General features: G+C 37.0%; 1 pseudogene; it reads right to left on the bottom strand.

Moving 5' to 3' along the window:
- The window catches only part of LOC113092414 (protein eyes shut homolog), a 214,720-nt pseudogene that overhangs the window by 131,785 nt on the left and 55,775 nt on the right, over positions 1 to 27,160 (bottom strand).

Here is a 27,160-nt window from a genome sequence, read left to right as displayed (position 1 = left end):
ACCTCCTGTCTGTAAGCAGACTCGTCACCGTCCTGAATGAGGCCGATGAGTGTGGTGTCATCTGCAAACTTCAGGAGCTTGACAGAGGGGTCCTTAGATGTGCAATCGTTGGTGTACAGGGAGAAGAGCAGTGGGGAGAGAACGCAGCCCTGGGGAGCTCCGGTGCTGATTGTACGGGTGCTGGATGTGTATTTTCCCAGCCTCACTAGCTGCTGCCTGTCTGTCAGGAAGCTGTTGATCCACTGACAGACGGAGGTGGGCACGGAGAGCTGATTTAGTTTGGGCAGGAGGAGGTTTGGGATGATCGTGTTGAAGGCCGAGCTGAAGTCCACAAACAGGATCCTCACATAAGTCCCCGGTAAAATCAGTGAAATACAGTGAAAATCAGTGAAATACTGATTTGATTGGATTGTGAAAATATGGAATATATGGTTTAGACATTATTGCATAATACTGTTTTCCCCCACTTTGGTTATATCAGTAAAAATGGAAGAAATAGAAGACAGTGAAAACTAATATATATATTTTTTTACTTATAATATCATGCACTGATGAAATGTTCAATATAAGACCAAGGACACTAATAAAAAATACTAGTTCTTACAAGGCAGAAAAATAGTGAGTTTTTAGGTAAGCTTATCTTTCATAAGTGTCATAATTGTCATGTATTAAATACAATGGACTAGAATCAACAGTGACGGTAAATGGTCAAATATTAAAGAGTTGCACATTTTGGTTACCAACTCACTTAAAGGAGAGCTCACCCAAAAATGAAAATTCTGTCATTTATTACTCTCTCTCAAGTTGTTCAAAAACACATAAGACCTTTATTTGTGTCCAAAGATAAATGAAGGTTTTAATTACATTCCCATCATGTCTCGCAAATGACAATCAAATAAAAAAATGACAGATAAATATTAAACTTCAATAGTTATTGTTGTTAAGAAACTGTTTATAAGTTACTTTTTATACAGTAGGTAACTGTTGCACTATACAGATACCAGTAATTAAAGACCAAAATACAATTTACTATAAGAATAGGAATAAGAACAGGAATTCAGTATGCAGATATTGCAGCTTTAAAACAAAACAGAACCTGCACATTCAATGGTTATAGTTTACAGTATTTTTTAATGATTAAAAATACTGAACTGTTAAAAATAATAAGTTTGTGGAGAGGAACAGTTAGGACAGGTCTATACATTATTTGTTCTGTGCCGGTTATGTCATATCTCAGATGGGCCAGGAATTATTTATATTTTATTAATTGCCTTGCACAGAGAACAATAATCATTTAACAACAGATGTTACAGCTCATAAGTGGTTATTATACGTAGTTCCCATATGTATTATTATAAGAACTGCTGTTGTTCTTTCATTAAGAGCTGTATTTGAAAACTAATATTTATAGTTGCAGATTAATTGTCCTTACCAGATGGAGGTCATGTTGCTGACACTGTCACTGATGTCCTGCTCACATCTTATTCCAGCGTAACCAGTGTTTCACAAGCAGTACAATCCATGCACAGCTGAAGCAGGAAACTCACAGAGAGACAGAAGAATTCACTTTAGAAGAAACGAAATACAGTTTCCTATTTTAGAACCGCATAAGAAACATTTTGAGAAAAACGTAAATTACAATGTGTTGCTTATGAACTTGGTTTCACAAACACATCATTCAAGACATTGTAGCTATCTTTAGCACCATTTTCAGGGCTGGTTATGAAATTAAACCTTGTAAAGCCAATGTCAGTGCAGGAATCATGGCAGGCAATAAAAACTCAATCACCCAACAACCCAATTTTACAAACATACACTATTGTTCACAACTTTTCAATCAAAAATACAAAAATACAATAAAACAATGTGGTGTTTTTTTTCCAATTATTGTAACCAGTTGTACTGCTTAATATTTTTGTGGAAATGTATTCAATTTGTTTTTCAGGATTCTTTGATGAATAGAAAGTTCAAAACAATGGCATTTAAAAAATAGAAATATTCTCTAACTTTAAAATATGAATGAATGAATAAATTAATTAATCTACAGTATGTAAAAGTGTTAATTGTCTCCATATGTTCACATTCTACTTTCATGGGGTTAACTTAAAAAAAAAAAAAAAAAGAAATAAAATGAAATAACTTTAGCATACCCAGCACAGTTAGCTAACCAACTATGATATTTTTGATGTGAATATCTATGTGCATTTCCGCCAGAAAAAATGGGATGACATATACATAACATGATGACATTAAAATAATAATAATAATAATAATTAAACCAAGTAGAAGAAAAACCTTGCATAGAACAATTATTTAGCATACATAATTACTTTCAGATGTTAAGACATGACAACTTGACATTTGAAAAACTTAAGGCATTTAAAGACACAACATTCAAAATGTGGATTAAATGTTTTAAGCTCTACATTTCCTTCCACAGCCACTGAATTCAAAAGACTTATCATATTCTTTCTTTTGTCTGTAAACCTTTGCTCTTTAGCTTATCAGTAAAACTGTCTTAATCTGCTCGCGGAATTCCATGGTCATTTATATTCACCCCAGCAGCTGGAAACACTGTGTCCAATTAAATGTAATATGTGCATTTGTGTAGCCATCTCTTTTACAAATGTTACAAGAGTGTTGCTGTCCACCGTCTTTGCGTGCATCTGACTTACCCGAAACCTAATGACCCATTCCACAAGCCTTTAATCATTAAGGCTGAGAAGAAATGCATCCCCTGCCTTTCTGCTGCAAAACAGCAGCCTGTGACAGAGGTAATTGTGGGTTCTTACAGCCGCAAATTTATTACAAGACCTGCGCCGAGTCCCAGGATTCTTCATTATCCTTTAGATTTACCACATAATCTATGCTGCCACTCTGTCTTTGTTCGGGTACCCACGATTACTCTCTTATTAAATGCTCGGGGGCCAGAGTGGCACCTGTATTACTTACACCAGCTGCTCTCTCACTCTCTCCCCATACAAACACAGCAGATCGCACACCTTCTATATGGCAGACAGGCCTCAAGGGACTGCATGTGTGGGGCTGTTTTAGCTGGTGCATTCTAGGAGAAAGTAAACAAGAAAACTTTGTCTAACGGAGCTTGTTTGAATTAGAGATGTTGGGAGACAAGACAAAGTGGCTGCAGGTTTGAATCCAAGCGGTGGACGAGGAATACTTGGTTGCCTGGTTACAAAATCGCCCTTCATCTCTGTCACCATATTACCTCAGAGCATAGCACTTAACTGCAGGTTGCTCTGGGAGTGCAATTAGTGAACTACATGTCGGTTTGGATAAAAAGCATGTGCTAAATGGCACGAAAATTAGAAGTAAGGTGCATGTATAGTATAAGTTAGCAAAGGATAATATTCTATTGCATTACAGCACCGTTAAGTATAGCTTAGCATTTTAATATTCTAATTGACATTGTGCAACATTATCAGTTTCATGTACTAAGTTTATGCAGTCATTTCCCCATTTCCTCATGCAATAAACAATTCCACCATATGAGACGTTCAAACTGTTGCTTCTGGCCAAAATATAAATCCGTAATCCATAATAACGCTTCTCAGGAAAAGTCTATCTTCTGGGGTCCTCTCACATCAAAATCTACCATAAACCATATTGGTTTAGAACTGTTTTTGCATGTAAACGGTGCTTGATCTGTGCATATTTTGCTCCTTATTCAACTGAGATGTATTTTTCACCGGAGAAAGCAATATTATGGAAGTTAAAAATGTCTTGATGATGGATTTATTTCTTACATACATGCAGCTTTTCACTTCATTTCACATTAATTGATGGACTGATTTTTTTTTGTGATTCTACCCATTCACTGCAGAGGATCCATTGGTGAGCAAGTGATGTAATGCTAAATGTATCCATATCTGTTTGGGTGAATAAATACATTTAGCTACATCTTGGATGGCCTGAGGGTGAGTAGATTTTCAGATGATTTTATTTTTGGTGATCTATTGCTTTAACATTTTTCACATAAAGACATGAACGATAACTTTGAAAAATGTCTTTAAAATGATGCACACTCAGACGCCAATAATGTCTTTAGCTACATTAGTATATGAACAAATGCATAATATATATCGAACACACAGAGCTCCCAGCATGTACTGCACTCAAAAGTTACTGTGATTTACTGTTTTACTGCCTGGGGTTTCGGTATTATGATGCTCTTATTTTTGTCATCGCTGCTAGTTTCTTGTTGTGCTGTGTTGTTCAATGACCAACTCATTATTTGATTGATGGTTATTGACTTATATTGTTATTGTGGATCTACTTGTGTCCAAAAAGAAGCATCTTATGTTTCAAGAGGAGTTCTCTCTCAGAGGCAGGCAGCCTTACCAAGAAGTCATTTAAAACTGCATGATGAAGACAAATGGACATTTCTAGTATTGCTAATTGAAAATTTGCTGAACAGATCAGCAATTGCCGTTACAAGAGCTTACTGACTGAGGGAGACATTTAGTATTAACAAAATCAAGCTGGCTAAAATGCAGAAGACAATTACTCTTGTTAAGAAAAGACAAGAACATTATGCTGCCTTGATTTTTTTTACTTTTCTCAATTTACAGGTGCATCTCATTAAATTAGAATGTTGTGGAAAAGTTCCTTTATTTCAGTAATTCAACTCAAATTGTGAAACTCATGTATTAAATGAAATCAGTGCACACAGACTGAAGTAGTTTAAGTCTTTAGTTCTTTTAATTGTGATGATTTCGGCTCACATTTAACAAAATTCCACCAATTCATTATCTAAAAAAATTAGATTTTTTTTGTGAATTGTTGGCCTTCTGGAAAGTATGTTAATTTACTGTACATGTACTCAATACTTGGTTGGGGCTACTTTTGCTTTAATTACTGCCTCAATTTGGCATGGCATGGAGGTGATCAGTTTGTGGCACTGCTGAGGTGGTATGGAAGCACAGGTTTCTTTGACAGTGGCCTTCAGCTCATCTGCATTTTTTTGTCTCGTTTCTCATTTTCCTTTTGACAATAACCCAAATATTCTCTATGGGGTTCAGGTCTGGTGAGTTTGCTGGCCAGTCAAGCAAACCAACACCATGGTCATTAAACCAACTTGGGCAGGTGCCAAATCCTGGTGGAAAATGAAACCAGCATCTTAAAAAAAAGCTGGTCAGCAGAAGGAAACATGAAGTGATCCAAAATTTCTTGGTAAACAGGTGCAGTGACATTAGTTTTCAAAAACACAATGGACCAACTCCAGCAGATGACATTGCATCCCAAATCAACACAGACTGTGGAAACTTAACACTGGACTTCAAGCAACTTGGGCTACGAGCTTCTCCACCCTTCCTCAAGACTCTGGGTTTCCAAATGAAATATAAAAACTTGCTCTCATCTGAAAAGAGGACTTTGGACCACTCGGCAACAGTCCAGTTCTTCTTCTCCTTTACCCAGGTAAGACGCCTCTGACGTTGTCTGTGGTTTGGGAGTGGCTTAACAAGAGGAATAGGACGACTGTAGCCAAAATTCCTTGACACCTCCAAGGAATAGGACGACTGTAGCCAAATCCTGACCCTTAGCTGATCCCAGCCTCAATCCAATCCTTGTGAAGTTCACTCAAATTCTTGAACCAATTTTGTTTGACAATCCTCATAAGGCTGCGGTTCATTCGGTTGGTTGTGCATCTTTTTCTTCCACACTTTTTCCTTCCACTCAACTTTTTTTAAAGAAACATACCATAATTATGTATGGGTAAACCTATGTGGAAAAATTAAAAAGATGACATCTTACAGAAAATCCTTTCAAAATAGTATGCGCCCAGTGTCAACGACAATATTCAGAAACTATTTTAAAAAGATGTATCTTGTTCATCTGCTGTAATAACAAAGCTGTTTGTTTTCAAACTTCTTTTATGTACATAAAGTACTTAAATATAAATCCCATTATTTCAGAAGTTTCAATAATTCTAGAGATTTTTTATTACCAAATTATTATAATGCACTGCTAGGTGGTTGTCCTGCATCTTCAATAAACAAGCTTCAGGTAGTCCAAAATGCAGTGGCTAGATTACTTACCTGGTCAAGAAATTAGGATCATATTACCCCAATTCTACAGTCTCTGCACTGGCTACCTCCGTAAGTTTCGTATCAATTACAAATTATTATTACTTATCTATAAGGCAATAAATGGTTTAGCTCCTGCGTACCTAACTAGCCTTATACCAAGCTACAATCCATCACGCTCATTAAGGTCACAAAACGCTGGACTTTTCCCTTACGAAAATTAACCATGGTTTTACTACAAATAAAACCAAAAAACCATGGTTACTGTAGTTAAACCATGGTAACCATAAATTAACCATGGTTTTGCTATATTAACCATAGTTTAACCATGGTATTTGTAGTAAATCTGTGGTTTTACAAATGGCAGTCAATACGCCAAAAAACCATGGGTTACTACAGTTTTACTATAATAAAACCATGGTTATTTTTCGTAAGGGTTGGTAGTTCCTAGGATATCAAAGTCCACCAAAGGAGGTAGAGCTTTTCCACTTTTGGCTCCTAAACTCTGGAATAGCCTTCCTGATAATGTTTGGGGTTCAGACACACTTTCTCTGTTTAAATCTAGATTAAAAACACATCTCTTCGCCAAGCATTGGAATCATGCATCTCATAATTTGTGAATGCAGTTGTATCTGATCAAATGCGCATTCTTATTCTTTAGCTTGGGTTAAACTAATTAATTTTACTTGCTTGGAACAGCAGCTACGTACGGAGTCCCCAGAGCCGGTCAGTAACGGAGTACATTTACTTGAGTACAGTACTTAAGTACAATTTTGAGGGATCTGTACTTTACTCCAGTTTCATTTTTGGGGAGTACTCATGACTCAAGTACATTTGAGAGGCAAATATTGTACTCTTAACTCCGCTACATTTCTATCCATTACCGTAAGTACCAGTTACTTCTTCTGCCCCATCCACGCGGAGACGGAGCTTACCCCAATCCGATCTTTTTTTCCCTCGTCTCAAGAAATATCCGCGTCAGCTCGAGACCACAAAACGATGTAGTTTACATGCCAGACCAGCATGTGGCGCTGTAATTTTGCCACAGAGATACACTAAAACGGAGAAGAAGACATGGACTATGCTCATAAACCTTGCGAGTGGTACACAAACGAACATGGAATTAAATGGTAAAAAAATTGGCAATCTGTGTTAATATTAGTTAATAAAAAGACAATCATTCAGTGTTTGTTCACGTTTTTGTTGCCGTTACATGACGTAGCGGTGTCTGATTGGGGCGAGATGTGGGCTGATGGCATTATCGTTCAAGAAAATATACGGATTTGCCGTCCAAATGAAAACGCAAAACGCCAAATCCGTGTGGACGAAACGAGTATCCAATAAAAAATGTGTGCGTATTCACAGAAATGCGTCTCCGTGTGGATGGGAAAAAATCTCGGAAACCCTCAATTTGTTGTTTCCCTCTCAAACATGATTGGTTTGTGCAGCAATCACCTTCAGCTTTCTGCCAAAGACTTGATTAAATTTGATTGAATTGAAGTACAGTACACACATTTTCTCCTGCCTTCGCCTGTATGTTAATGTGAGAGAAAGTAGCTTAATACTGTCACTCAAATGAGCTGAATTATTTTTTTCGTTCCTTGTACACTGACCTAAACACATTGGCTGATTTTCTTTAATCATTATTATTTTCTCTTTTATGCTGCGTGTATAACACGGTCAGGTCCAGCGGTATGTCAGAACATTGCTATATTGCTGCCTTTGCTGATTTAGGTTTATTGATTTGATTGATGAAAAAACTGAGAAACTCACATGTACACACAATTGTTAGCTGAATTTTCTTTTGATATTACATTATCTTTCTGATATTGCACATTAATGTAAGCTGAGCATTTGCTTTGATATTCTTGAATATGTGGTGTGTTTAACACAGTCAGGTTCAAATGTGGGTGCAAAAACCCCAAAACTCTTGCAGAGGTTTGTCAGAGCGTTGCTAGTGTGATATTGCCTTGTGGGCAAGTGAGAAATGTTAAATAAAGCAACATGGTAAAAAGATGAAGATCACAAATCGAGCAAATTTAGCAAATCGAGTGAACGCAATAGTAAATCGAGGGAACGCAATAGTAAATGTGTGCATGTTTTAGTACAGTGACGGAACGAATTAGTAAATCATGCACATGATTTAGCCCAAAAAAATTTCCTGCATGTCATGTGCGGGGCTCCGTAGCTAAGCTAATTATGTCTAATTGCTGTTAATAGTTTTCTCACTGGTTGACTACGTCTTTGTAACGATATTCCCTTTGTAATCATCGGGAAGTAGGAGGCGGGAACCGGCGCGTCAGCCCCTCACGGCGACTGACTCGCACAAATAAAAAGCAAACATAAAATAATGTCCCAGGCCTGGTCCTCTCTCGTCCTTCACGGTCGTCACTCCAGTTTTATATCCTTCCATCTCCTACGTGGGACTCGATACTGGCGGTGGGGCGCAGGTGTAGCTCATCTCCAATCACTACACCTGGCCTCACTCCTCGTTCCCACGCCTCTCGGCCCTGCCCCACTCGCCACAGTCTTGTATTAATATTTCAGAAAATTCCTATCATATGCACATAAACTGACAGTAACCACTTATAAGCTACTACTAAATATTGTAAAATTTTCTGTAAAGTTGCTTTGCAATGATTTGTATCGTAAAAAGCGCTATACAAATAAACTTTGAATTGAATTCTAATTTGAAAGTACCTCATTGCAAAGGCCTATTTAGTGCTTTGCTATCTGTAATCCTTAACTGACAACATGTATTTGATCTATGGCTTTTGTAATGATTTATGCAGAAGATGCAACACAAAAGGGCAAAAACATCTTATTGGATTGCTGAGGGAGAACAACACCCTGCCTTGGGCTTTGATTGTATTAACTCTGTCATTTATCATCCATTATTCAAATTACAAAGCATCATTTATGCCTCATGGATCCTAGCTCACAGCTGGAGCAAGACACTTGTCAAGAGCACACCAAAGGAACTGTGGCCTAGTCATACTGAATGAAGCAACTTGTGTCTCATAAAACTGCTTAATAAACTAAATCATGGCTAACACTGTCAAAGGGGTAAACCAACAGTGCCTTTGGTCCACACAGAGTGCCTTTCTAGAGTATCAGTGTTCTAATCAGACTGAAGGGAAACATTTTTTGTTTGGGAGTTCAAGGCTGAGATATAACAACAGTATTTACCGTCGTAACAGAATAGAATCCGTGCAGATAAGGGTTGGAGTTGCAGTCAGCTATGTTGATTTCACAGTGGGGCCCCCGAGAAACCCCGGCGACATCTGCACAGGAAATCCAGAGGGAAGAGGACGGGATCAGCCTCCTCCACGCACTCTGACCCATTATCACACAGATTAACGGCCTCATTGGGCAGCCAATCGCAGTTAATCCCTGAAATTCCAAATACACGATGAGAAATACAATTCCATCTGCAACAAAAACAACATCAGAAAATGTTTGACTTTTCGTTTACTCTACAAATTCTCATAATTACTTTAAAGGCCTCTATTGCCACATTTAAGTCTAACACAGACTTGTCACTTCTAAAGGGGTTTCACACATTCTGATCACTGAATTTCCATGACGTTTCCAAGACAGAGGCACCAATAATCAATATTTTTGTCAATTTATTATATAAATGAAAACACTTTGTGGAGTACAATTTTTATTTTTTTTTGCATTGAATTTCAATGAAACAATCACAATAATGACATTTTTAGTCACTCATGATTACTGCACAAGGATTTTTTAAATACATTTAATTTTTTTTTTATTTACAGTTATAGAAATTGCATTAATTAAGTGCAATTTGTCTTGTTTTTTTTTTAGGGCTGGATAAAAGTTTTGAAAGTTTTAAAATAAAATAAAATAAAAACACATCTTCCATTTTTTCTAATATTTACCCTGCTGACTAGTGTGGACTAGTTTATAAATTCTAACTGGTTTTAGATGAGTAATGTTGAATGTTTCAGGCCTGGTATGCATGTATGTATTTATATACTGTATGTCTGTATGAAAATAAATAAACCCCTAATATTTATATTGTTTTCATATAATCCTGCTGAAGAAAAAAAAAAACAGCTTAGACTAGTTTGAGTCACCTTAATTCCAGCTGTTGGTCACTAGCTAAAACCAGCTTAAAAGCCTCTCAGCACACCTTATAAGTAGAGCTGGAAACTGGAAACAGGGAAATTTATAAGACAAAAATGTACATGAATTGAAGTCCTTAACAAGTAAAAGAGCCCATAACATACTGGCAGACTGAGACTGATAGATGAGAACAACTTCAGTGAAAATGAATGACATGCCTTGGATTGTCTAATTACACTCCATGGCATTGTTGGGTAATAGCCACTATGAACTCTCAGGGTTTCAATTAACACGTGGATAGACCGTGCACTATATTTTAGCCAGTCTAGACACTAGGTCATTTAGTAAAGGATAGCTGTGTAATGGGTAGGTTAATGTTCCCAGCATCCCTCCACATAAACACTATGCGAATTTCTCAGAGCAGTGAAACCGTCTGTGCCTTTTTTCCTCAATTTCAAAACAGAATAACCGATATCATCATTATCCCTGACAACCTAATTTGCGCGTCTAATGGAAGCGTGATCCATGATCTCTGTTTGAGTATAAGCAGCGATGACTGAGCTGCCTGATCGATTTTAGATGAGCTGCATTCGGTGTCCGGAATTGGCCAGCTGAGCATCAAACATACACGCACTAAATAAAAATAAAAACACACAGAAATCACCAATGCACAAAATTTAGCTGTGTAAAACAGGCCTATTCACAGCAGATAGTTTCTGCAGTTTCTTAATATGAATAACGTAGTCAAAGAGCACAGCACTCTAGGGGGAGTTTGCCCTGACATTTAGGTCTGATTCGATCAACCTCTGAACTGAACCAGCATTCCGTAATGTGTGTACATGAATACAGGCTTATTATAATACATTATCCTTACCAAAATGTTCAACAGTAAGTCAATTATGAGGTTAACAGAATCCTAAAATCATTGTAAATGAAACCCATGCATTGTAAGTGTGGAAATGCTTTAGAGAATTTAATTTCTATTTAAAAATGACATCAAAAAGTAGAGTATGAAGCACCCTGGCAAAACTAGAATATGTAGATGGTGCCAGTCTCTCACAGGATACATTTTATTTTATGTCAATATTTTTGTTTGACATATTTATATTATCTTATTTCAAATATATTTAATGGCGATAATTACAATTTAAATTGATTTTAATTTGAACAATGGACAATGAAGATGTCAAATGCTGACTGCATGAGTTCAGACAGGTGAGAGGAATGCTCTCTGAAGTTAATTAACTTTGTTTTTCTTCACCCTTCACCCCAGTACCTCAGTCTTCATTACCTTTTAAATGGATCCATGCATCGGCAGTAGTAATTACTCGGTTGGTCAATGCAAGTGCTCCATTCTTATAGGGATATGAGAAACACTCATCAATGTCCACTGAGCACTCAGGACCTTTAATGCACAATATCAAGCAGAAAAATTTGATTTTTTTTTTTTTAAAAGAAGCCCATACCTCTCAGAAAACACTTGAGAGACAGCATTACACAAATGACAAAAATATGACAAGATATTTTAGTATTTGGGTACTATGTATAGCTTTAAGATGTGGAGGCATATTTTTGTGCTGGGTCCCATGTGAGCAATAGAGAAACAATGGAGAGATAATCAATGCGATAATGTTAGACACACCAGAAAAACCCGAAGGGAAAATGCATTTAAAGCCATCTGAGAGGTCCAAACACGTGCCATTGTTAATGTATGGTGATGACTGGCATTCATCTATGTGTATTTCACATAAACTGCCTGAGAAATGAGAGAAATAGAGAAAGGCACACAAAAAGAAGAAAATAAGAATGAGAGTTGTCATAGAAATTCCCATGCTAACCAATTATAAGCTGAAGTTTCCACCGCACAAAGAACCTGGAATAAAAGTAAAAACAAATCTAAAATCCCTTTTAAGCCTTCGAGCAACACAGCTCCTGGTTTGAAATGAAAGTAGATGAATTTACATTCCGCTGGGCAGGAGGCTCCTAAAATATACTGAGAGCTTGAGTTGACTCATACCGCCAAATGAGCCTATTTCTTTTCCAATTTGCATGAACATGAAAGAATTAAGTGGAAATTACTCTCGAAATAGAAATGTAATGTGGCTGGATAAGAACTAAAAGTTCCCCTCTGTTTTAAAGGGTTGTTTGTAAACTAAACATGACACACTAAATGATCCTATCTCGTCATGCTGAAGTGCGTAATTTTTCTATATTAAAATACTTCTATCTTAGTTTAAAGTGATGAGACAACTGTAAGTAAGCCATTTGCAGGTTAACTTCCCTGTGGCAATTTAAAAACATTGCTCTTTTTGTTTGAACAGGTTGTCAGCTTCTGGCTCAAACAATGGACCCTTCTCACATACTGTGATGACATTTTTCCACAGTTATTAACATAAATATTTGTTTTTATTTATTTATTTTTTGCCTTTTCAGAGTGTCCCTATTAATGGGAATTGAAATGTTCATATTTTGGTTTTGGGAGTTCCAAACTTCATGCATGCAAGGCCAAAAAACACTTTCATTCTCTTATGCGTGTTCCAGGCAACCCGTAACCCGTGTATTTCCCAACCTTACTGTATACCTGTGAGAGTGCACTGGAACGGCAGTCAAACCCGTGACTTCCCACCCGTGAACTTTTACTAGATCGATGTACTCCGAGTTACGAGTTCTGACGTTACACAGCACTCGAAAAAACAATGACAGCCCCTACGAATAATATTGCCTATGGATGCAGTTTATGCACGTGGTACAAGTTGAAAAAACGATTTTAGGACAATGTAATGTTGCAATAAAGTTATTAATCTAGCTACAATTCCTTGCGCTCAGGAAGTTTGGCGTGACTTGCCTTGAACGCTAGTCGTGGTCATTAATCGTGCTTTGAAATCGTGACTTACGAGCTCAAAAACCTGCCTGGAACACAGCATTATAATGTATATTTATTTTTACCTTACTTGCTCAATGACTCCCAAACGATTAGCTCAATGAATCCTTTGTGTGACGCAAATCTTCCGTGAATGGTCCGATTGATCAATTTTCATTTGATCATGCATGTAATGCTTGATAAAGCAGCGTTTGCGGGCGCAGCAGTAAGCGTTACCAGGGAATCCACAATTTTTTTTTATCGCTCAAAAAGCGGCATCTAGTGGCAAATAATGAATCTCCATTTTCATTCACACCAACGCAAACGACCAACAAGTGGGCAGGCAATATGTTAATATTTTACATTGACATCGATTCGAAACAGCTTGGGATTAGTTTTAAAAACCGAATCAGAGTCGACTGTTTCTTTATTTCTTTTTTCTTTTTACGGTGCACTTTTAGATTTAAAACTCTGCAGGATGTTTTCATTCACTTAGAGATGTGTTACACACTGCATGAAAGGTCATTTTCAAAAATTAAAAATAGCTGCACTTCAAAAATGTTTTCTTACCTTGAATTAAATGACATGAAATTATGAGTTATGAAATTGCATACAATTACAGGAAACTGGTTAATGAGTATTTCAAATACAATGGCTGATTTACCTAATTTGATCTCTTCTGACCAACAGGAATTATAAATTTTTGTCTAATGTTTTTCCCCTTTTCTGGAAAATCGTAGAAATGCTAATATACTGTATATGGGGCAAATGGGAACAGAACAATGATGTTTGTTTAAAGGGGGGGTGAAATGCTAATTTTCACTCAATCTCCTGTTAATCTTGAGTACCTATAGAGTAGTACTGCATCCTTCATATCTCCAAAAAGTCTTTAGTTTTAGTATATTTATAAGAGAAAAATAGTCTGTGCCGATTTTGCTCAGAAAAACACGAGCCGCTGGAGGCGTGACATGTGGGCGGAGCTAAAGAATCACATGCGCGAGTAGGCTTTTGCGTTGAGAGCGTTTGGAAGTTGTGACATTACCGTGAGAAAAAAAAAAACATCATCCAAAACAAACCATGGCTAACAGTCAGATTCAGCCATTTATTTCTGATCCAGAATCAGATCCCGAGGCTGAAACTGAACGAGAGCAGCAGCAGCAACGACTACAACAGCGTCTCTATGTGGTATGTATTGAAACTGTATATATTTGCTTATGTAACCCCTCTCTCCCGGGGTCCTTTCTGATGCTCCTCGCACTCGCTCCGAGCGGGGCTCGAACCCGGGTCTCCTCTAACAAGGAGGCTAAATAGCTACAGCCACTAGCGTCTGTTGCTAGTGCGTCTCTTGAGATCGGGGAGGTTTACCTGCACAGCACTACTCGCTGGCCTCCATTACACTTTTTGGAAAATGACTAAGTTCCACTTTATGTTGTCTTTTTTTTTTCTTTAAAGGTGTACAAGGTTTACTTGATGTGCTTACGCGCTAAGTTAACAACACAGAGATATTTGAAGCAGTTTTACTCACCGCCTGCGGTTCCAACACACGATCGTGACCCTTTTTCGTTGGGATTGCATTAACCTTAAGAAATAAACGATATGCAAATCCGGCGTCAAACTGGGCCTTGTTTGTAAAACAAGCATCTTCGAAAGGCAGGGAACAAACAAAAACACTTGCACAACTGCGTCGATGCTCTTTAAAAATAAACTCCGTCCACTGGTCCCTTTTTTTTTTTTTTGGCAATCTGTGCAGGGTTGTCTTGCCCTGGCAACCAAAAACACACTTCTTTTGTGACATTTCGCTCTCGCTCTGGTCAGTGAATTTCTCATCTCTGCTTTGCTATACGGGAGCGCGCGCTCTTCCGGCAGAAGTGCCCTTAGGACCCATATAACGAAATTCCGCTCCATCTAACGTCACACAGAGCCATACTCGAAAAAAAACTTTCCGAAACTTGTGACAAACCGGATACTCCTTGTTCCAAAAATACTCCTTCAAACGTACAACTTATTTTTTGAAACTTTGTCCATGTTTAGCATGGGAATCCAACTCTTTAACAGTGTAAAAAACTCAGTATGCATGAAATAGCATTTAACCCCCCTTTAATTTTTCCCAACTATGATGACTTCCACTTCTGAAAACCCCAGAAAAGTAAAGAGCGTTCACAAAGAAAGTTACACAAATAAGACAAATCTATTTCCTACTACTAGTAGTGCTATAGTTACCTTGACAAACATCAATATTAATCATTAATAAATAAACAAATGAACAATGTTCCATGTTTCAAAAGGCCAAAATGTTACTAAGTTTAATATTAACACTGTAGGCTGGGGAGTGACTCATGTACTGTGTAACCATCCGGAAATTTAATTTGAAGGATTCAATCCTACATTTAAACATGGTTGTCAGTTTCAAAATGTAACTGTGAGGCCTTCACCACCCAAACTCAGCCTACGAAACCACAATGGTAGGAAGGAATTATGTACCTGTGGTCTCGGCAGGGCAGAGACAGCTGAAGGAAATAAGCTCATCTGAGCAGGAAGCTCCATTCTGGCAGGGCTGACTAAGACACTCATTTACTTCAATCTCACAGTTATTACCTTGAGAAGAAGGGGAAAGATTCATTTCATTAGGGATTTCCTTGCAAATACAGGGGGTCGTGAAGCCCCTTCAAATAAAATAACCCACAGCTAATGATGAGGTGCTATGAAAAAAAAAAAAAAACACTCCTGTCTATTTGGGCAAATGGATGGCAGAAAATGTGATGTCAGGGTAATGCGGTTTAAGAAATTCCCCTTGATAAGCAGACGGTCAACTAATGTCTTACAACATAGGAGCAGATTTGAGGTCACAGACCTTTTTATACATGGCTCAACAGAGGGGAATTGAATGTTAGAAAAACTGGGCAAAGGAAAAATTGCTGTAGAAAATTGCTTGTGGTGGAATTAATGACGAACCCAGGCGCACAGAAACAGTCATACACATTGATACCATCTTTACAGATATGAGTGCACAACAAGGCTTATCCAAACAGTCATCAATGTTTACCTCACAGTATCATCCTCGTAACCATGAGGAAGAAATGAAAATGGGGTGAGGGTTAAATGGATGCTTTAGTGAACGTGTGGACAGAGGGACTGGCAGATGACAAACCATACCAAATCATTCTTATCAGGCAAACATGAACACATGAAGCCCAGCGGGAGATCTACACACTTCGATCCGTGATGACACAACCCTTCAATGCAGTGACTGATGGAAGTTTCACAAAAAGGGTCTGTATTGCCATGTCAACACGTGCACTTGAAACCGCCCTCCTGTTCTTCGCAGAGCCCTTCGAAGTGCCCTTCGTATCATATGGGTTGGAAGTGCAGCCCGTAGCTGGCATAGAGCAGTCATGTCCTGTGAATCCTGTTTGAAATGGGATGAAAGAACTGATCAATGTGGAATGGCTCAGTGGAGACACTTGAGCATTAGTTATTTAGCTGTCATGCCTCAGTTGACACTCTTGCCAAATGCTGGTACTTCATGCATTTACGTCCTCAAGAAGTGGTATAATAAGACATGAAATACAAATATTATGCCAGTCAGTTACCATGCATGAAATGCAAAAAGGACAGGGCCTTTCACTCAAAACTGGGTATTTTGTATTAATTTAGCATTTCTGGGACCTTGACCTTTAAAAGACAAACGAATACATCATGCCAATAAACTTAATGAAGTAAACCTAATAAAACCTAAGCCAACCTCACCAGTAAAACGGTTTACACAAAAATCGAAATCTGTCCTGTAGGAACCATATTTCACCTGGTGGGCAATTGAAATAGGTCTGTCCTCTCCGACTATAGCAGGTGCCGGTGTATAGAAAGACCTTATCCAGAGATGTGCAATCAGTGACAGCCTTGGAACAGTTCTTATCTCAGAGAGGCAGCAGATAAAAAAGCACAACAACTCTAGTGATGCAGAGGTCACAACCCAAGAACACGTTCTGTCATCAAAGCTCCAATCAAGTGGCATGTAATTGACATTGCTAATCTGAGACGGCCAACAACTGAAGAGTAAACAACACCTTGAATTGAAAGTGTTTACTTTCTTATCAGTCTTTTTCCCCTACCTTTACAATGCTTTGACAATATGTATTTCATATCAATAAACCAACAGTAATTTTGGAAAAAAAAATCATTGTAAAATTCCAATAATACCTGTAAAATAAATAAATAAAAATAGATGCATGCAAAAAGATTTTTTAGTTTGTTCTTTAGCATTCAAACGTGAATATGGTTATGATTATTCCACAACATCAATATTTCACATTGAACATTTTTCTCAGTGTCATAATTTTATGTTGAACATTTTTCTCAACATGAATATTTTTCATCATAAAACAGTTATTTTAAATACAACTATTTCCTGTTAATCACTTATATAGAAGTGTGAAAAATACATTTCACAATTGAACGCACACATGCTTCTTGCAGTCTTTTAATTAATGCCATAAAAACGGCATGCATAATAAATGTCAAAAATAGGCCAATATACCCACTGCCTAATACCCATATAATTTTATTTATACTAATTAATTTACTTTATTTATTTTTTTTCATTTTTACTACTTAATTTAAATGATCAACTCACAGAAACATGCTTCATATAAAATGTCTTCACATAAAAAAAAAAAAGTCACAAGAGAGTAAACATACTTTGTCAAAGGCTATTCAAAGAAGACATAGTAATACTAAATATCCAGTCCCCTCTTTTACTGCAATGAGGCAGTAACATTGAGCCAGCTGTTCAGAGAAGAGAAGGTCTTTGAATCTTTCAGTGCAATCAATGGGAGATCTGAACTACCAGCATTCCTCTTTCAGAGCATGTTGCCAAGACATTGATGTCTCCGTAATGTCAGAGTACACAATGCACATAGAACATTGAAAGAGGGACTGCTATGCTGGCACTCTTTAATGTTTAATCTATGCTCACCTATATGTTGAAAGCCTCTAGAATTCTCCTGTGTTTAAACTTTTACAGTGCAATCCTGGACAATACACACACACACACACACACACACACACTGCCCAGCCAATGTGCATGTGTGTTGAGGAGTTAGTGAAACACTGCTGTAAAAATGGTGATGGCTTGAGAAGGCTACTGTTATAAAATGTTGGGAAATTAAAACAAAAAGTAATAAAAAAATTCAACAAAATAAAAAATAAAGACTGCAAGTGATGTCACTAGCGGAAGTACAAGTGTCTGAGAGTGCAAGTCTGAGAATGCAAGTGCAAGCCTGCAGCCGGACCCTGTTGGATGGCTTTGCCAATGAGACAATTGGCTCATTTAATTGAAAGGTGGGAATTAATTGTCTACAGCTGCTATGCTAACTGTTGTAATTTCTCCCATTCTCTTCTTATTCTGCCTGTTATTATTCAAAATTTCAGTGTAGAAATGCAATAAGAAGACATGCTTTATATGGTAGAGAAGTAACTAAAACTCAACAGATCATTATTACTATAAAACAGAAACATTTCCCTGCAAGTTGCTGGACACAGCTTGTTAATTCTCTTTGGTTCCAATATTTGCATTTCAAATAATTCCATTAATGATGTGACTCAACGCTGAGTTAACAAATTTCCTCTAGGAGATGGGCTTATTTTTAGATCTTTGTTGTTTTGCTTTTTGCGCTCTAACAAGCCACATACAGTATTGATTAGTTTGGCTCGCTGTAACATAATAGAAAAATCTGAATAAATCAAAACATTCTTTACAAGAGCTACTTAGAAATGAATCCCGAGGGTACAAGCATGCATAACTCCCTGTTAGATCAATTCTAGTGAAATTATTGGGGCAGAAAGCAGAACCACTGTGAATTTGCTTCACTTCACAGTGGGTGCCCTCAAAACTTACATATGAATGACATGAAGTAAATATGTCAGCTTTTGGTAAACCACACACCCTGCTGGTGCACTACATGAGCAGAAGTAGAAGCAAACACTTTTAAACTAGCACATTTAGTTAGACCCTTTCTAGACCCTTTCATTGTTGACATAAATGCAGTTATTGGTCATGTTGGTCATAAAATGTAGACAGCCATAATTATGCACTGTTCTGGTTAACCAAAAGTATTATTGCAAATAAGAAATGTCCAAGAATATCAGCCATAGAGTGGTAAACCACACCAAACATGCATGATCTCGGAATACTGAAACATATATGAGTGCAAAAAATTATAACATTCAATGCTTAGCTCCTGGAAGCAAAATCAGCTCAACAACTGTTCGTAGTAAACTTCATGAAATGGTTTTCAACAGCTGTGAAGCCACAAACCAGCTCATGTGTGGGCTGTGGAAGTGTGAAACCCACCATTAAAGGACTCTTGAGCAGTTAAAATCCATTCTCTGGAGTGATGGATCACTCATCACCATCTGCCAGCCTGAACGATGAATCTGGATTTGCCAGGAGAACTCTACCTGCCCGAAAACACAGTACCAGCTGTACAGTTTGGAGAAGGAGAAATAATACTTTTCTTTCATTGTTAAGGCAATTCCCTTAAGCTTTACACAGAGAAACATGATTTCTGTTTGCTTTTTGAGATAGACATTGCCCATGGTACAGAAAAAAAGGTTCATTTAGAAATTGATTGTTGGGTGGTTGTGAATGCCCTGACCTCAACTCCATGAAGCAAATCTGGATGCAAGTAAATTCTTTCATCATCAGTGCCAAACATCAAGATGCTTGCAGCTAAATGAAGGCGAAACTAAGACACGCTGGCTCAATGCCAAAACCTGCTGAGCAACCTCGCTGTCTACTCTGGAAGCCACCTTGAAAGCAGCATCATAATCTAAGTAGAACATCTTAAAAGATGTTTTGAGTGATTTCTACATCACATGCACAATGTCCCAATTACCTGACATGTCACTGAATTTAGCTTTAAATGAGTTTAATGAGAGTGGCTCAATTTTTTTTTGCCATTCAAATATGTATATTTACAAATTCAAAGTTACTGTCGTGCAGTGGCGGCTCCAGACAATTTTGATTGGGGGGGGCAATGTGGGGGTCCTGGTCTTTTCAAGAGGGGTCTCATGAAAACCAACAAAAAATACAGTGGACATGGCTAATAACTGCATATTTCTGCTACTAAACAACAAAAACACCTTTGCAATGTAAACAAATGACAGGCTACATTTGTTATTCATATCCTTCACACTGCACTTTCATGTCAGGTATATTATGCATTTTTATTGACATTGATATTTTTACATTTATTTCCAGATAGATATTATTGAGTTTACAGGCTAAAGTGGTCTTGCTGTTGTAAACACTGTTGCTATTGTAGAAAAAATATTTGCATCACATTTAAAATCTGAATTGTTTTTATTGTTATAATGATAATTCAGAGAATGAGAAAATCTGAATAAACCTTACCAGTGTTGTGATAATTATTTTTACGTGTTAAAAATAAATAAGTACTGTAATATAATAAAAGTTTATTCAAATAACATAAAAAAGACCAGACCCCTCGATGCCTGTGAAACTTTTCTCCCTCAAACAGCACGCTAGTGTTACTTCTACACTACAGGCTACACACAGCAATATAAACAACGTATCTGCATGTTCTCACATCACATCGTTCTTGTAAAATAATAATAAGTAAATAAACACCAAAATCACTTCGCTGAGAATGAAACACCACTTACCAGCTGCCACGATGTTGAAAATATCCTCTAGCAATTAAAAAATGCGCGTGCAGCATGAGGAATCTTCCCGGTTGGATGAGGTCGTAGTCAGGTGAACGGTCATCATGTTGGTCATTTTATTTACGGCTAAATTATTATTAATAAATTGTACTAATATTATGATTGGGCGTGGGCAGGCATTCACAAAAGTTTATGTTATTACAAAAAAAAATTGAGGAAATTTTGCTTTGACAAAAGGGCACTTAAGGGGCAAAGGAGCAGGTGCTCAAGTGAACTGGTTCTTTCGGACAATTCGATCAAATAAACCAGCTGAAAAAAAAAAAATGGTTCACCGGTTCTTTTGCGCTCTATGTAATGCCGTCATTGGCGATGATTGTCCTTCATTCAAGTCTTTGGTTTAACCGCGCTTATAACAGTAGCACAGAATCAGTTCAGAATCAATCACCAAAAGAATCAGTTCGGTTCAGATGCGCTCTGTGTCAGTCTGCTTCACGCTGAATCACGCATGCGTAGTTATCATCAGCTCATCGGTTCGGTTCTCGAATCGGACGCGTCCGACAGAAACGGTTCTCGGTTCAGTGTATGAATAAATGTCTAAATAATTATTATTTATTATTGTTCTGCGTAGTTTGAAGAGAAACATTTTGGATCTTTATCCCGAATATATATATTTTTTAATCAGGAAGAGGCTGGGGGGTCAAATGGGGGGTCAAGGCATTTTTTGGCAGGGTCTTGAGACCTCCCAAAACCCCCCCTGGCGCCGCCGGTGCTGTCGTGTCTTGAATGGCTGTAGACTGGAAAGAACGTGTGTGGTCAAAGTTTGCAAAATTGCAAAATTAAGCATCTTGAAGTAATTTAAAGCAATGTTCACTCTAAACATGCAGTTTTTTTTTTTTACCCAAATTTGTCCATATTAGTCCATATTTGACCCAAAGTTCTGAAATGACCCAGCATCTTTTAGGGCCCAATTTTAACGATCTAAGCACATGGTATAAAAGGGCACGGCAAAGGTGCACTCAGGGCGTGTCCGAATCCACTATTGCTACGTAGTTTGATGACGTGAAAACGGTCGGTGCACCCAGGTGCATGGTCTAAACGGTTGTCCCTATTATCTAATAAGTAATTTGCAAGCGCAAAGATGGGTAGCCTAATTCTAATAAATGCACTGACTATCTAACATGACGTAGCCATTTTACATATTTATGTAGCATACACAAAAATTTTATTTTTTACATTGAAATCCTTAAATTTGTAATATAAAAAATAAGCGGCATGTATGCATGTTGCGTACCCGCCTATACTAATGCGCTCTTTAAATAAAGAAAAACAATGTGACAGACATAAGACCAGGTTTGAGTTGGTCTAGTTCCTCAAAATAGCAAAGCGCCAACAATGCGCCTGAACACACCTCTTTTTTAGACCAGCACACCCATGAGCGCAAAAATGGGCGCAAATGCATGAGGTGTACGACAGGAAACTGAGAACTGTGTCGGGATGAAACTAGCAAAAACACTTGCGCTGTGCCTACAGCAGCATTGGGCCGTTTGTATGATAGGGCCCTTAGAGTGTAAGTAGCAGTTGTTGTGCTGCCTTCAATTCCCTGAGGAAACTTGTTTAAATTGAAAAAAATATTGGAATAATGGAAGTGGCTTAAAAAATAGAATGGATGGAAAGAAGATCTAACAAAAACAGTTTTCTTGGAACAAACTACATCTGAATTACACAACAAAATGCTGGGTTAAATACAATCAAAAGGATTTGTCCATACTTTAAATCAAATTCATACATTACAATTCTCAAAAAAATATACTTTGCGTTAATTTATAAGCTTTTATTAAAAATGTGCACTCACATAGTAATCTGACATCGTAAAACAAAAGCTTATCTGAGTTTTATAAGAAAATACTAAATACTATTAACATTTAATTCAATGTGCAACTTGCCCTTCCTTGTAAATATACTTGCAATTTTTTTTTTCCGGTGCCTACACAACTAAGCTTATATCTGATTTTAGCATATTCCTAAGCAGAGGTGGGTAGAGTACCCAAAAACTGTACTCAAGTAAAAGTACTTATGAAAATATTTACTCAAGTAAAAGTAAAAGTACTAGTCTGAATAAATACTTGAGTAAGAGAAAATGTATCGGATAAAAAAAAAAAAAAAAAACTACTCAAGTAGTTAATTACTAGTTACTTTTGATCATATACTGAATATCTATAGTCTATATAGACTATATAGACTATATAGTGTGTATATATATATATATATATATATATATATATATATATATATATATATATATATATATATATATATATATATATATATATATATATATATATAAGCCTTTATGTTGATTTACTGTACTGAACATACCAATATGTTCTGATTTGCATCACTGAAATAAATTATATTTTAAACTATGTATTATATATGTATAAAATAACCTCTGACACAGAGAAGAGTGAAAACTCCTCACATGACCACTAAGTTACCGAACATCTGAACATAACGAACCAAATGTACATTGACAGATCTTCTGCAAAATGCAAACAAATGTATATTTCTGCAAGTGTAAATATTGTGGAAATATCAATATTAATTGTGTCTAGGCAAAGGCATTCCTCCAGGAACAGAGCTAACACGGGTTTTGAGGGTATTTATTTCATACTCTGTGACAGCTAATTTAATGTAAAAATAATATTTTATTTAATGTGTAAGCAGGGGAGTCATGCACTAATGAGTGGGGGTGGATGGGTGGGGGTCATCATGTGACACATAGCAGTCACAACAGCATATTGGCAAATTATTATTAAGGTTTTTTTATTTATTATTTTTTATTTATTTATTAGAAACACTACCAGACACATGGACTATATCATGAAATATCTTGATTCTCACCTTCATAGATTATGTTAGGTAATATGTGATGGTCAAAGTAGCCTGATAATGTAATCTATTTACTATGCATAAAAACCTGTCTGTTTACTTAAGTACAAGCTATGGGTGTCATGCCATAACATATTTCTAATACGACTGACTTTATATTAAATGTGAATTTAACATTGAAAGATAATGTGATATAAAAATGTCTACTAATATTTCATTGTACAGAAAGAGAGCAAATAACATTTACATGATCAAAGAACATTTTCACTAACAGTCTAGAGTTCAATCACTTTCAAAAACTCCCATTAAAATCACTAAAACTGTTAACATTGTAAAATCAATATTTTATTTACAGATTCGTAAACACATCTTTACTTTGTTGTTTCTGACTAAATAATTTGCCAGAAAGAGGTATTCAGTCAGCGAGCGAGTGAAGGAAGACTCATCGGAACACCTTTGTTTGGCCATTGCATTCATAAGCTCAACAGAATTGTGTGTGATTGGTTATAATGCGCAGTGCTGTAAAAATGCTCTGCGCAAGCCAGCGAACGCAGATCTGAATTTAGCAGCTGATGATATGACTCGCTGAATGTTCTCACGCCAGTGTGACTGTATCAAATATAGAAAATATTAATCTGATTTTTGGAAGATACATTCAACTTGGCTCCCCTTCAGTGTTAATTTCGGCAACGAAGATGATGACAAAAAATATTTGTTACTTTGAGGACTACCGGACATTCAAAATGTGCATCCCTGTCATTGGATTGCGAAATACCTGCCAAAATTAACACTGCTCCCCCCTGTTATAAGTTACGTGTACAACAAACTAATGTCATAGTGGTATTGTGTAATGTAATCGAATGTAGCCCTGGCACTTTTCCATTATCAGATAGTACCTCCACAATAGTACCTGGTCGTTATATCGATGCTGCAGGAAACTACCTTGACGTAATTTTCTACGCGACACATACCCACTACCCACACACATGGAACAATGGAGAAAATTGACTGTATGCTGTTTTTGATCCTCGGGATGTGGCTGTTTCTCACAGCAAGAAGACAAACATTGTTTCAGGAGAGGTTGAGGGCAGCAAAACGAAACTGCTGAAAAAACAGGAGAGTTTACTCAGTCTACCACGTGCAATGACACAGTGAATAGTAACGATTCTCTGACCAATCCAGCGTTTGGAATAAAATGAAGCATTTATAACTTTGATTGCATTAAGATAAAGTAACGAGAAGAGCATCACCCACAGTAACAAAGTAAAAGTACAGATCCACCCCCCCCCAAAAAAAATTTACTTAAGAGTAAAAGTACCCATCTTTAAATATACTCCAAAAGTATTAGTTACGCAAAAATGTACTCAAGTAAATGTAACTCATTACTACCCACCTCTGTTCCTAAACTCATTTGAGTGTCTAGTATACATATATTGGTTGAAATTGGGCATATTCATTAAAACTGGAACTATTTCTAAGTATCACCTTTTTAACATTTTAACATTTTTTTTGCAAATCTTTCTGGGACAATTGTCTCAAAAACTATGACCTAGATTGATTATGGACAAAACTGTGACCATGCCTGATGACTTAAATAACCAAATGGACAAAAAAACAAAAACAAAAAAACTAAACAAAAACAAGCATATACTGTATGTTCTAGGTTTAAAGCACATAGAAAATTTGCATAGAAGAAATCTGAAACAGCCGATTAAAGTGTTTTCATTAAACACACTTTTATTCTGCACATAGCTTATATTAAAAAAGGTAGAAAAGCTAAATGGCATGAAGTGGAGAAAAGTGCAGGAATCAAATTTTCTGACATTTTATGCCGCCATAAATGCTTTCCAGCGCATGGTCACGCTACAAAATGACTATCATTAGCTCTGTCACAGACTAAGGCTGCAGGAGGCCCGTGACTAATGCTGGGCCATCAGCACCATCAGTGTGGGCAAATTCTCATCATTCCTCAAACTGACCATGGAACCAATTTCTACCTCTCCCCCATGTCATAAAATCTGACAATTATCCTGACTTCATTAATAATGCATAGCAGTCCTCACCCACAATCAAGGTTTAATCAGCAATGTGTCTCACAGGTAGGGCATTGACTGAGCTAAGAAATTATTGGCAAATTGTAAGGATTTATTTCCCCCCTCAACTTAATGATATAAATGACTTGGGGTAATTTAGTTGGTTTAACATGCAGGGCGACATAATCAAACCCGAGAAGCTGCTTGCATATGTGGCTGCTGCCATGGTTACAATGTGATTAATCAGCGTTATTGATTTTTGGGTGCATTCAGATTCAGTCAGGCAGAAAAACAAAACAAAAACATACCTAATGAACTAAAATAAAAGAATGAGAATGCAATTAAATGACTAAATATGAATGGATTAGCACAGGTTTGCGCAAATACTTAAAGGCGGTGATGTGAGTAATTTCTTTTGTTGTTAAGATATTTTCTATCTCATCTTAATATGCTTAGTTTTTAGGGTTTTAAATTTTATCAAAACATTGCTTGCTCGACCATTTACAACCAGCCTGACATAACTTGCTCAACCAATGCCTTGAGCGTGGGGTGGGACTATTTCCTTGTCTGACTAATGAAAGATGGAGTGTTTATGGAAACTTGTTTGAAAATAGTCATCATTTTGCAGTTTTGTTTGGTGCATCAGAAATAACAAACTTCACCTTTCAAAAAACGTATCTTGAATCTCAAGGTTGAACACTGTACTAGATTACTGAAAAGGGAAGTTTCATCCTTATAACCTCAGATTCCTTTCAAGTAGTTTCAGTTTGTTTCAATTTTCAAGAGGCAACAATGGTATCTCCACATGGATTCAACTAACAATAATTAAAACTAGTTTTATTACATTTCTGTGGATCATAAGCACCCTTACACTAATTTGACTGGCAGAGGGCTTCATTCAGTCAGTGTTATGTGACAAGAGAAATGCGGCAGTGCAATAGTGCAAATGACTCATTGTGCAAATGAAATGTTTAATCGTCTTCACTTCAACAGCACTTTTATGACACCACAACTGCATCTGCCCCATAACATCCAAATGTAAAATGGGGCTAGATTTAATTGAATTTACGGACCAGAAACGGCACAGCATCTCATCGGAGCACAAAAAAAAAAAAAAAAAAAAAAAAAAAAAAAAAAAAGAGCGAGAGAGAGAAATGCATTGCATTGGACATCACATTTAGAGTCACCTGTACATATTATGCTCTCCACGCAGTTATGTTCTAACAAAATCTGATTTATATCTCTTTTGATTTATCTCACAGAGATGGCTGCCAAAGCGTGCACAGCAGAACAGAGTCATTACTACAGTCCCCTTGGTTAGTTTAATCCCACAGGCAATTAGGATTTGTAGGACTTTGTTTTCCACTCAAAAGAAGCTTTACGGGGTTGTTATTGATTCTGAAAACTCCTCGGGCACACACGGACTCAACCCACTGGATCATTTAATCATGTTTAATAAGAGGCAGTCATTGCCTCTCTGATTTATTGCATTAAGCAAGCCATTGACAAATCCAGGCACAGCTTAGATCAAAGCAAAATCATCTTCACACTGATACACA

Source organism: Carassius auratus, unplaced genomic scaffold (genome assembly GCF_003368295.1).
Source record: "Carassius auratus strain Wakin unplaced genomic scaffold, ASM336829v1 scaf_tig00214577, whole genome shotgun sequence".
Classification (NCBI taxonomy): domain Eukaryota; kingdom Metazoa; phylum Chordata; class Actinopteri; order Cypriniformes; family Cyprinidae; genus Carassius; species Carassius auratus.
Note: the sequence above shows the minus strand (reverse complement) of the source record. Positions and strands in the feature narration are given on the sequence as shown.